The sequence below is a fragment of the Pararge aegeria genome, chromosome 1 (genome assembly GCF_905163445.1).
Source record: "Pararge aegeria chromosome 1, ilParAegt1.1, whole genome shotgun sequence".
Classification (NCBI taxonomy): Eukaryota; Metazoa; Arthropoda; class Insecta; order Lepidoptera; family Nymphalidae; genus Pararge; species Pararge aegeria.
Genome location: NC_053180.1, coordinates 10,846,034 through 10,857,456, shown reverse-complemented (window position 1 = coordinate 10,857,456; position 11,423 = coordinate 10,846,034).

The window sequence follows — 11,423 nt, the reverse complement described above, 5'->3', positions numbered from 1 at the left end:
TCTAATGGATGATTTTTACTAAGGAGGTACTGTTTAACTCAAGAAAACGTTATTTAAATAAAAAAACTTCGTGTTTATATTTAAGTAGGTATATTTATTTGAAAAATCTATTTTACATGCGATAGTACAATTCCCAAGGAAGGTTAGTAAGTTAGTAGTAAGGTTAGTAAGTAAAGCTATTTAATATAACGGTACGACCCATAGGAGCCGAATATACCCAGTGGCGTGCATAGAGGGTATGCACAGGGTATTCAGGTGATATTAAATGAAGAAAGCCTCCAGTACGAGTTATTAAAAACTTAAGGATAGGCATTGTAAGAGCTATAAAAAGCCCACCCGTAAGTATTTATAACTCGTATTGGAGATTTTCTTCATTTGATATCATCTGCATACCCTGTGCATACCCTCTATGCACGCCACTGAATATACCTACTTAGAAATAATATTTGCGGGCGAAGCGACTATTTATACTAGACAATATTAAATATGTCTAGACAAAAAATTGATTTCGTCCCTCAACTTTTACTTTTACTTTAATAGGCATTTTCCTAAATTAGGCGAATACATTTTCACGTACTTTAGTAAGAATGCAATTAGAGCGCACATTTGCATTTCTCATATTTTTCTGCATAGTAATGTTTAAGGAAAATGATGTTTTACCTAGAAAACTACTTTGGGAAACTCCATAGTCTCCACTATTAACGACGAATACGCTTAGCGTAGTTTTTTCTTAGTTCAATATTAGTGTATGTATGATTGATATACCTACCTGGACGACATTTTTACCTTGGCTGACCTGTTTGTTTTATTTGACTGTAGAATAGGACAGACTAGAATCAGTTCACATTTTAGCGAGTTAGGTATGGTGTCAAATCGTCAAGCACATTGACCCCCTCTCCCAAAAGTAACTGTGCTGAATTCTGGGGTAAGATGAATCCTATGTCTTGTATGAACTTAAATCATGTCAAGTTTCATTTTAATTAATTATGAAGCTTTAACGTGGTGCGCGATCAAGGTAGAGACCGACATATTAAAAAGCACTCTATTCGACACTGAGACTAAACTGTATTTAGTTTAGTCTCAGTGTCGAATAGAGTGCCCTCCAAATTTTTTTTTTTAAATAGCTTTTAACGGATGGATTCGACTCGTTACAGTTTTATTATAAGTAGAGATACCTACTAATAGTATACATTTAATCAATGCGAAATGTATAGGCTAGAAACTGCCAAAAAAATTTAAAAAGTAACAGAATACAAGCTGGTGGGAAACCTTTCAGGAAGTTGGTAAGAACTTGATTAAATAATACCTATGTATTACTTGTCTGCATCGCATCTTACTTAATAGTAAATGATGAGACATTCTACGACGCTGGCGGGCTAAACCTAAACTGTGTGTGTGTGGATTCGAAATGTTAGTAGCTGTGAACCTTACGGGTTTCAACAGCGTCACCGGTGGGTCGGGGCGAGCGCGTAGCGTCGCCTGATGAAGGGTTTTGAGCCCTAGGGCTCGAGGAAAATCGGGGTGACGTCTACCTAGGGGCGTCTCCTGCGAGACTCGGACCTCGGCTTAGGCGGACGTCGGAATTTGGTGGACTGATCGGACGGTGATTAGTCCGTACGTCCCCGTGGCCGTGGGTTGAGTCCACGTCCGGGTGACGTAAGAAATCGGGGACCTCGTCTTCGCCGGCGAAGACGCTGTGTCGTGGTAACTATGTCGTCGGTGTGTAGCCCTAAAGCCCTAGCATAGGGAGCGTTGTCCGTCGTTATGTCGTCGTCGGGGTCGTCAAGGACGTGTCTCGGTCGTCTCCTATTAGGATCGACGTTTGGATTGGGCGTGTATGAACACGCCTTCACCACTAACGGGTTGGGATGAGACTCGGTTCTCTTAAAGTAACTTTTAGAGAGCCGTTTAAAATAACTAGCTATCGTAGGGAGGTCTAGGTCCCTATGAAGGTCAGAGTTGCGCACGAACCACGGGCAGTTGGTGGCCATGCGCATGAATTTGTTTTGCAGCTTTTGCAAGCTGCTAAACGATCTGTGCGGGAGATGTGCAAACACGGGACTCGCGTAGGTCATTATAGGGCGAATACAGATTTTATACAAGGTGACCTTGTGTCTGAGGGACATTTTACTTTTGCCGCTAATCATGGGGTAGAGACGACTTAGCACAAACGCGGCCTTTTTACGGACCCTGCGAATGTGCGCTGCGAAGCTCATACGCTTATCGAAGGTGACTCCTAGGTACTTGACTTTATCTTGCCAAGGGACGGGGCGCCCGTAGAGGGTTAACTGTTTGCGATTCCATCGGGGATACCTTCTGAAACCAGAGAAGAGCACCGCTGCGCTCTTCTCCGGGTTCACCTCGATCCTCCAACGCTGGAACCAATCGCCTAGGCGGTCGACCGCGTTCTGGAGGCGAGCCCTAATGGTGTTGGGATTAATGTCGGTGGCGTAGACGGCGGTGTCATCCGCGAATTGAGCGATGTGGACTTTATGAAAGTCCTGTGGGATGTCGCTAGTGAAGAGCGCATAGAGCAAAGGGGAGAGCGAGGAGCCCTGAGGGACTCCCGCTCTTATCGGCCTGGCAGTGGATAGCGTACCGTCTATACGGTAACGGAAAGTGCGGTTCGTGAGATAGTTCCTCAACAGGTGCACTAACCTGTTGGGAACTCCTAAATGGTGGAGCTTGTAAAGCAAGCCTTCGTGCCATACTCTGTCGAACGCTTTAGCCACGTCGAAGAATATAGCGCCGGTCGGAATGTAGCTCGTTAGGCTATGGAACCCGTGTAGGACGTGTTCCGTGAATCGGTGCGCCTGATGGACGCAAGAGTGTTTGGCTCTGAAGCCGAATTGCTGGTCGTTGAGGAGCTTTCGCTCCTCTACGACTGCCTTTAATCTATTCAGAATTACCCGCTCAAACACCTTTGCCAGTGAGTTGAGTAGGCTTATGGGGCGATAGCTAGTGGGAAGATTGCGGGGTTTGCCCGGCTTCGGGATACCTATTACGTTTGCTTCTTTCCACGAGTCGGGAAAGTAGCAGTGTGCCAGGAATGTGTTGAAAATAACAACCAGTAGGTTTATTATTTCACCGGGGAGTAATTTGAGCGTTTTGTTGTTGATGGAATCGGGACCGGGGGCTTTTTTACTGTGAAAGCCCTTGATAATCGTATGAACCTCCTCGCAGGTCGTGGGTGGAAGAGGGTCACCATCGGGGGGCAGGGAGAAGAGTGTTTCGAGTTCGCTTTCGACTTTCAACACTTGGGTCCTATCTATTGATATTGTGCTAGGGGAGCATTGTGCTTCTAAACTATCGGCCAAGCACTCGGCCTTATCGATATCGTCAAAGGCGGGCGGTTGGTCGGGTCTAAGTAACGGTGGGGTTGCTGCGACTCTATTACTTCGTGAGAGAGAACGGGCCAGCTTGTAGTACTCTACATGCGATGGCCTGAGCTCTCCCAAAAAGCGGTCCCATTTATCGTCGCGTAGTAACTTGAGGTTATCCAAAAGTTCCCTTTGGGCCTTCCAGAGAAGTCTCCGGTTACGTCTGTTTGGACATTTGTCATGGGCTCTTTGAAGGCGGTTCTTATTAGTGATCAACTGTCTAGCTTCGTCCGGGAGAGGCCTACGGACGGGTCCGATCGGCATTACCCGGGAGGAGATGCTGACAGAGTGACCGATGTGGTTAACCAGGTGCTGTGAGGCAACACGGGCGTCTTCTAATGAATCTATGGTGTCAGGGATTCGAGAGAGATGCTCCGATTCTTTCGACTTTAGATGCTCTGCGAGCGTCTTGTAGTCGATGATCGTTCGGGACGGGGGCGCCTCTGTAGGCAGGGGACCTAGCTGGAGCTGAACGGGACGGTGGTCTGAACATAGTTCGGATAACACTTCCAAAGAGTATACTTCCAGAGCGATATTCTTGAGAAGTGCTATGTCTAGTATGTCCGGTCGGTCGTTGAGTCTGTCGCTGTTAGGGAAGCGGGTCGGACTGTCAGGGGCGACTATAACGAAATTGAATTCGGGTCGCATGAACAGTTTGTCGAGTTTGATACCTCGATTGTTATTTACACTACTGTTCCAGTTAGTGTGTTTGGCATTGAAGTCTCCGGCCAAAATGACCGAGTCTCCTAGGGAGAGGAGTGCGCTAAGATCGCTCTCTAAGAGCGTCTTTGTCGGGGGGTGATACACTGATGCTAGTATGATCGGCGGATGGCCGGTCATACCCACCTGACATACTGAGACTTCCATGTTGGTAAGACTGGGAGGATCGAGGGGAGTGCAGTGAAGAGCCCTTCTGTAGTAAATGGCAGTACCACCAAGCCTACTGGTGGTTCTGTCATTTCGGACTAGATTATAATTAGCGATTCGCGGATCGTTATTGCACGGTTTTAAAAAGGTCTCTTGCACTAAGAGGATATCGGGTTGGTGTCTAACTACAAAATCGCGGACAAGCGCCATTTGATCGATAAGGCCGTTTGCGTTAAAGAAAGTAACGGCCAGGGAATGGGGTTTGAGTCTACCGTTAATTGTACTAGGCATTGTTGATGATTTCTTGGACTCGCCTTATGGTACTAAGTAAGCCTTGATATTTTTCATAGGCTCCTAATAGGTTAATCTTAGCCTCCGCATAGAAGGCTTTGATTTGTTCACCGTCGATTGAGTCGACGATGAACTGAGTTCCCTGCATTGCCGAGGCTCCGACAGGGAGAGAGTTCTGGGGACCGGCGGCGGACTTGGCCGCCGACGTCTGGGAGAGCAGTGAGGCTGCAGACGGGGGGGCTGACGAGGCCCCGGATGCCTGGGTGGCGGTGGTGAGGGGAGCGTTGTTCGCTCTGTAAAGAGGTCTGTTCCATGCACTGGTAGCTGGTACCGGTGCCGGAACGAAAACCTGTTCGGGCTGGGGCCGAGCTGCGGCGGGTCTACGACCGTTCGAGTGACCCCTTCGCCTGGTCGTCCGAGGTGCCTTCGGGCAGCCGCGATAATTCGCGGGGTGCCCTTGGGTCCTGCAGAGTACGCAGCTAGGGGGCTCTTCGACGGTCCTATCCCGCCGGGAGCAGTCGGAGGTGCCGTGGTCGTCCAGGCACTTTACGCAGCGGGGGCGGGCGAAGCAGTTCCTTGCGGAATGCCCGTAGAGCTGGCAACGATGGCATTGGCCGATCTTGCCGCGGTTGTTTGGCCGTTCGACATTAATGCCGGATAGCCTGCAGACTGTAGACAAGTTGTAAACTTGTTTACCTTCCGGTGTCAATTCGATTATGGCCAGCACCATATCGTAGGGAGCCCTGTTGCGGGCGTTGTACAGCCTGTGTACTTCAAGGACGGGGATTTTCTGGGACAGAAGGTCCTCTTTGATGTGTTCCGTGTTAATCTCCTTGGGAATCCCACGGATGATAACACGGAGAAGTCTCTCCTCTTGGAGAGCGTAGGTGTGATAACCTACTGCTTGCTCTCTGAGGAGAGTGGTTAGCTTCCGATGGTCGTCGGAAGACGGGCATTGCACCTTGATGCCAATGGCCGTGGAGCGGGCGGAGGAGAAACTAATTTCTCGCTCAGTGAGTTTCGGGAGGAGGTTAATCCACGCGAGTTTTTCCCTAATGAAGAGAGGTGGGACTTTTTCCCTAGCGGGTTCCTCCATGGGGGAGTCTTCGGACTCCTCCTCGGGGGTTGCCTGGGAGTTCGTGTCGGGGTTGCGCGCACGTTTGTTCGGTACGGGTGTCGGGACGGGGTCGATGGTGACCTTTTTCGCGGGGTTACCTTTAGATTTAGAGGGTTTTAGTTTCCTCTTCTTGTGGGAGACGGTGGTGAAGCCATCGTCTACCTCAGAAGAGGCTGGGGAGGTCGAATCAAAGGTGGTTAGTTTTGGAGTTTCCTCCACATGCGTTAGTTGCCCTGAAGGGGCTGGGGCCGCGGTTAAAACGGGTCGGGCTAGTCGGGGGTCCCGGGGGGACTCCTGCGAGCTAATCAGACTGGGCGTCTGATCGAGGGGGTTAGGGGCGATCTGGAACCCACGCATGTAGTCTGCGTGGTTCCTCTCTAGGTCGGCTAGTAGGGCTGCCAGGTTCAGGTTGAGGATCCTTGCGGGATCCACAACTGCCCCGGGCAGTAAATAGGGTGGCCTCCCCGCCATTGCAGGGAGGTGAGTACCTAAGGTGTGGCCCTAGGGGCCCTCACCCTTCGGGGGTGAGGGTTGAGTACCTAACGACTTACAACCTTCACTGCACAGCACTGACACAAACACAACCGAAAGTGAACCAACAAAAAGGCCACCAAAACACTGCACTGAAGTGAGAGTCTCAAGCCGCATGTGTGTTGAACAAGTCGATTGGAGCATCGACTGCGTACTCAAAAGTACGCGAGTTCAGGCAACCGTCTGCAACGGATGCCAGAAGCGAAGTGAAACCTAAACTGGTAGGCGTGGCAGTTATATTAGCCCGGACCCTCCACATGGCGTCGTACTGAAGGGCTAAATCGCTTGGCAAATGGCAGGCTATGTAAATTTTTCGATAGAGCGCTAACTAACAACGGCAAATGCTTTTCACAAGAACAGACTGGAGAATACGCAGAAATAAAATTACTGCTATACATACTAGCTGTTGCCTACGACTTCGTCCGCGTTCCTTTTTTTGTCTTTAAAGCACGTAGGAACATTTTATTTGAGTGATATGTGGCATTTAATTTAGGTGGGTTCTTAAGTTGTGTATTTTTGTAAATAAATAGTTTTAGGGTTTTTAAAACGAACTTCGGTTAAGTGTATCTCTAAAAAAGAACTTTTTTGTAGCGGTTTAGTCCTTATTTTTTTTAACTCGTGATAAACTAAATGTATAATGCATGAATGAAACGGAATGAATTAAATGTATTTTTCTGCTATACTTAACAGTTTACTGCAAAGCTTGTCCGGGAAGTACTGCCGCAATGCTTATGTCTGCCGTCAAGCAGCTTTTCATAGCATTGCTGTGTTCCGGTCTGAAGGGCATGGTTAATAAGAGGCACATGAGGCCTAAGATTGATGAGCACACGGCGGCGCTATACAGACTTGTGGTAGGAGGGCCATCTATCTGCTTAGTCCGTCAAATATAACTATAAAAAATAAAATAAGTAGGTACTATTTTATTTTAGAATATCAATAATTGTTGTTGACTTGTCTTAGTAAATAATACGGAAGAAGCCTACATCAAAACAATGACAAACCTACCTACCGACCTAGCCTAGCAAAGTTGCTTGCATAGCAAAGTCTTAGACCTACATGCAATCTTACCTGTAATATTAAGTTGCCAACCGGGTGGCTCAGCGTAGCGAATACCGCGGTAGGTTTTGAACTTGCGCCCTCGCCTATTCCCGTAACATTATACCCCTAAAAAAATGGCGACGTAAAATTAGCGAAATTGAAAAAAAAAAAACACCGTAATTTGTTGCTTTTTTGTTGCTAATTAGTTGCTAAAAAAATATTTTTTTTACTCTAACCGATCGCATAAAATCGGCAATAACGCTAACTTTACATTAAGCTGGCGAAGTCTAAAAAAATGGCGACGTAAAATAAGCGAAATTGAAAAAAAAAACACCGAAATTTGTTGCTTTTTTGTTGCTAATTAGTTGCTAAAAAATTAATTTTTTTGCTCTAACCGATCGCATAAAATCGGCAATAACGCTAACATTACATTAAGATAGCGTGGGAATCACGGAATGTCGACTGATCAATCAAGCAAATAAGGGTCAATTTGTTGCTAATTTGTTGCTGGAAGATGCTTAGAAAAAAAAAAAAAAAAAAATAGTTTTTTTTTATAAGGGAACTTTAAATTGGAGATTTTACCCTACCACACCCGTCTGTCTCATTCTGAAAACTATTCAAAATAATTGCTATTTTTCATTCTCATTCAAATATAAATAATAGTAAATAATATATAATTTTTGACTGAACTGAACCCAGGTGCCCCCCTCAATACCATACATCATATACATGTTCTAACCTAACCTAACCTAAATCTAGTTTTGATTCCTTTAGACTTTAGATTCAAGATTTAATGTGAATATATGCATTAATAAAAACGTCGCCATTTTTTTAGACTTTAACATTATATCGTCAGCAAAATTCTCCCGAGTGTGATACGACCACCGGCTGCTGGGACTCGGTGGAAATATATATTAGCTTTACTAATCTATACTAATATTATAAAAAGGAAATATTTTTTTTGTCTGTACCAAATGGGCTACGAAAGTACTATTTCCTTGACAAAAGAAAGTAAAAACTATAAGAAGGTAATATAGGATATAATTTATTTTCGAAAAAAATAGAGCCTTAAGGAAATTGAAATAGCGTAACCCAAAGTAGCAAATAGCCTATAAAATTCATTATTTGGCGTGCGCTGAGAATATTGGGGATACATAAAAAATATGTTTAAAGTACGTAAATTATGTAGATTTTGAATAAATCGAAACTCCCACCTGCTAGTTCTTTGTTGTTATATTGTGGGTGACTTTGACCTTGCGCGCACGCACCAACGCCACTACACACTAGCAAAACAGAATATAACCACCGTCTCATCTTATAGATGGTTTTGCACTAACAGGAAAGTTATACGAATGGCTTATAAGCACCTACTCGTAAAAATTTTATGCTTCCATCGCTTATAGTAGTATTTTTTTGATATTATTGAAGTATTGTTTTCGTTGATCTCCCTGTCGCAGTGGTAAGCGTTGTGGTCTTATAAATGCAAGGTCCCGGGATCGATCCCAGTTTGGGGCAACTAGGGAATTTATAACTTCTGAATTTTCTCTGGTCTGCACTGGTGGAGGGAGTGGGAGGTTTTGATTGACGACGATGCCAACTCAAAGTAATATGAATAAATACGAATCATTAATAAGCATACACCTACATCAACATTTTCATAATCCGCCGTAGTGTAGGTAAATAGCAGATTACTAGATTCCTTGTTGCAGTTATCTCTGACATTGCAAACATTTTAAAGTCAACTAAAGTCTGCAATTTGTTAGGGAATACATTTAGTTTATCGATAAAGAATTCATTATTGACCATCGTAAAACATGTTACGATAAATAAGTATAGTTAGGTGGATGTTTTATGTTTACAATGGCATCCTTAGATACTGTTAATAAAAAAAAGACTAATTAAAAAGAGAAAAATAAGAAGCAAAATTACATTTTCGTTTATTTTATTGTATGCTTAGTATAAGTACCTTCAAGGACTTCAACGTTGTAGATCTAGAATGCCTGTGAAAGTCTCATCTAAACCGGGTTAGCCGAGCCGTGCTATTTGCCCTAGTAAAATAAATAATTTCTGAATAATCTCTGCTCTGGTTTGATAAGAGATTTCAACCGTGGCCAGTTACAAGTACCATCCTACCGACAAAGACGCGTCACCAAGCGATTTAACGTTCCGGTGTTTTCGCGTAGAAACCAACTAGAGGTTTAATATAACAGACCATTGAATGCAGTGCATTGTGTCCAAAAACAGTGGAAACGCCCCGCGCACGTCTCACTTTACACCCACGGAATGTTTCTAGCTCACAATTTTATGCTGAACGCTTAGAAAATTATAGGTAAAATAATTACTGCCAACTGCTAAATGGTATGAAGTAACAAACCAAGAAACCATTCTAAAGTGGAGTGGTTTTTGATGCTTCAATATCAGCCGTGTACACGGTTTCTGTATGTTCTTAATTCTCTGTAACTTATAAACCTCTGGCAGGTTAGCCCGTTACTACCTTAGACTTCACATAACCTGCCGCAAAGCAAATATCAGGCAATAAAGCAATAAGACAGTGTCTAAGGAAGTAGGTAAACACCTAACCCGATCTAATAATTTAATATCCAGCAACCACGACATGTTTTCTAAGTTTCCTCATGATGTTGTCATCGAAGATTGTGTGATGAATTTTAAATACAAATTTAGCATTTAAAGTGTTTACTTTGATATTCTCTGGTTATTGTTAGAAGTTCTAGAATATAAGTACTTAGTCATCACATTAATTCCTGAGGATACATATCTGTTGTGGAAGTTAGAATTGATGCAAAACAACCTTTTCGCCCATTGCGCAATAGCCAAGACAGGACAAGTCTTTACCGCGTATCTGGGTGGTTTTATGAATCCCTAGTCCAAAACGGACACACACACACGTTTACTTAAGACAATTAAAAGAGAATTTAACATTCAGTCTAAATTACGGGAAAATTACGCTTGCGTAAATTACGGGACGTCTTCATCTACCTACTTCAATAAATCATTTCTTAACCAACCAAACGTAAAGTTTTTTCAATAGTACTGGAAGTGCCAAATATACAAACCTATAAATATACATTATTTCAACATATTTAAATGAACGTCTGAGGTGCAGATGAATAATATATCTGTTTATGCTCTTGGAGGTTTAATCACTACATATTAATCGATATCGTTGGATAAGCAACGTTAACCGAAGTCAGTAAATGAATGGATGCCCGTGTTTGGAAGTTCGAAAGTTAATTTGGGATCAATCAGTCTCAGCTCCTGTCACTAAAAAAGAATAGTAATCGTTAAAGGAAGAATCGAAATCGCATTGTTGATGCACGGCCAAGATACAGTCATACGAAAGACAATTAGTATGTACAGATGTTTGCTATATATATATATATCACTAATAAGATATATCACTATGTATCTAATATATATATCACTATGTATCTATATATATATATCACTAATAAGATAATAAAAAAAAATGATGATATAACGTACCATGTAAGTACAAGTACAGCTGGTGCGTTTACAACTTAGTACTTAGTTAGTTTTGAATATCCGTCCCATTTCGGCAACGTTGAAATATAGCGACTTCTAAACATAGGCTACCTATATTTGAAATCACTGATGATGTAGTTTGTTTATTACAAACTTATTAAGAAACTCCAAAGAAAAATAAACATAGACAACCTCGAAAAAGTTATCTAATTTAATTTTATAGCGATAATAATTTATCTACGACAGTAAACAACTACTAATAATTACTAATAGACAAGTAATATTAGACGACTTCCTTGGTATAACGGTAAGCACTGCGCGCTGTGGTCTTAGGATCTGGGAATTAACCCCCAACCAGTGGCGTGCACTTCATACATGCACAAAAGCACTGCATACCCTAAAAATGAAATAAAGCCCGAATAAGAGGATTACTAAATTATCTGACTAAATTATCACTTACTGCCACGTTTGTCTAGTGTTAGTCGTAGTTAGCATGTTCAACATCGGGTCACGAGGTCCTGGGTTCGAATCCCGGGTCGGGCCAAAAATTGATAGGTATTGTTTAAGAATTTTCAGTACCTACCAGCCCGGATTGGCGATGTCAACCCACGTGCCTCCGACAGCAGGTTAAACCTTCAGTCCCGGTTATCATCACTTGTGATAATAGTCGTTAAAGCCCACCAACCCAAATTTTG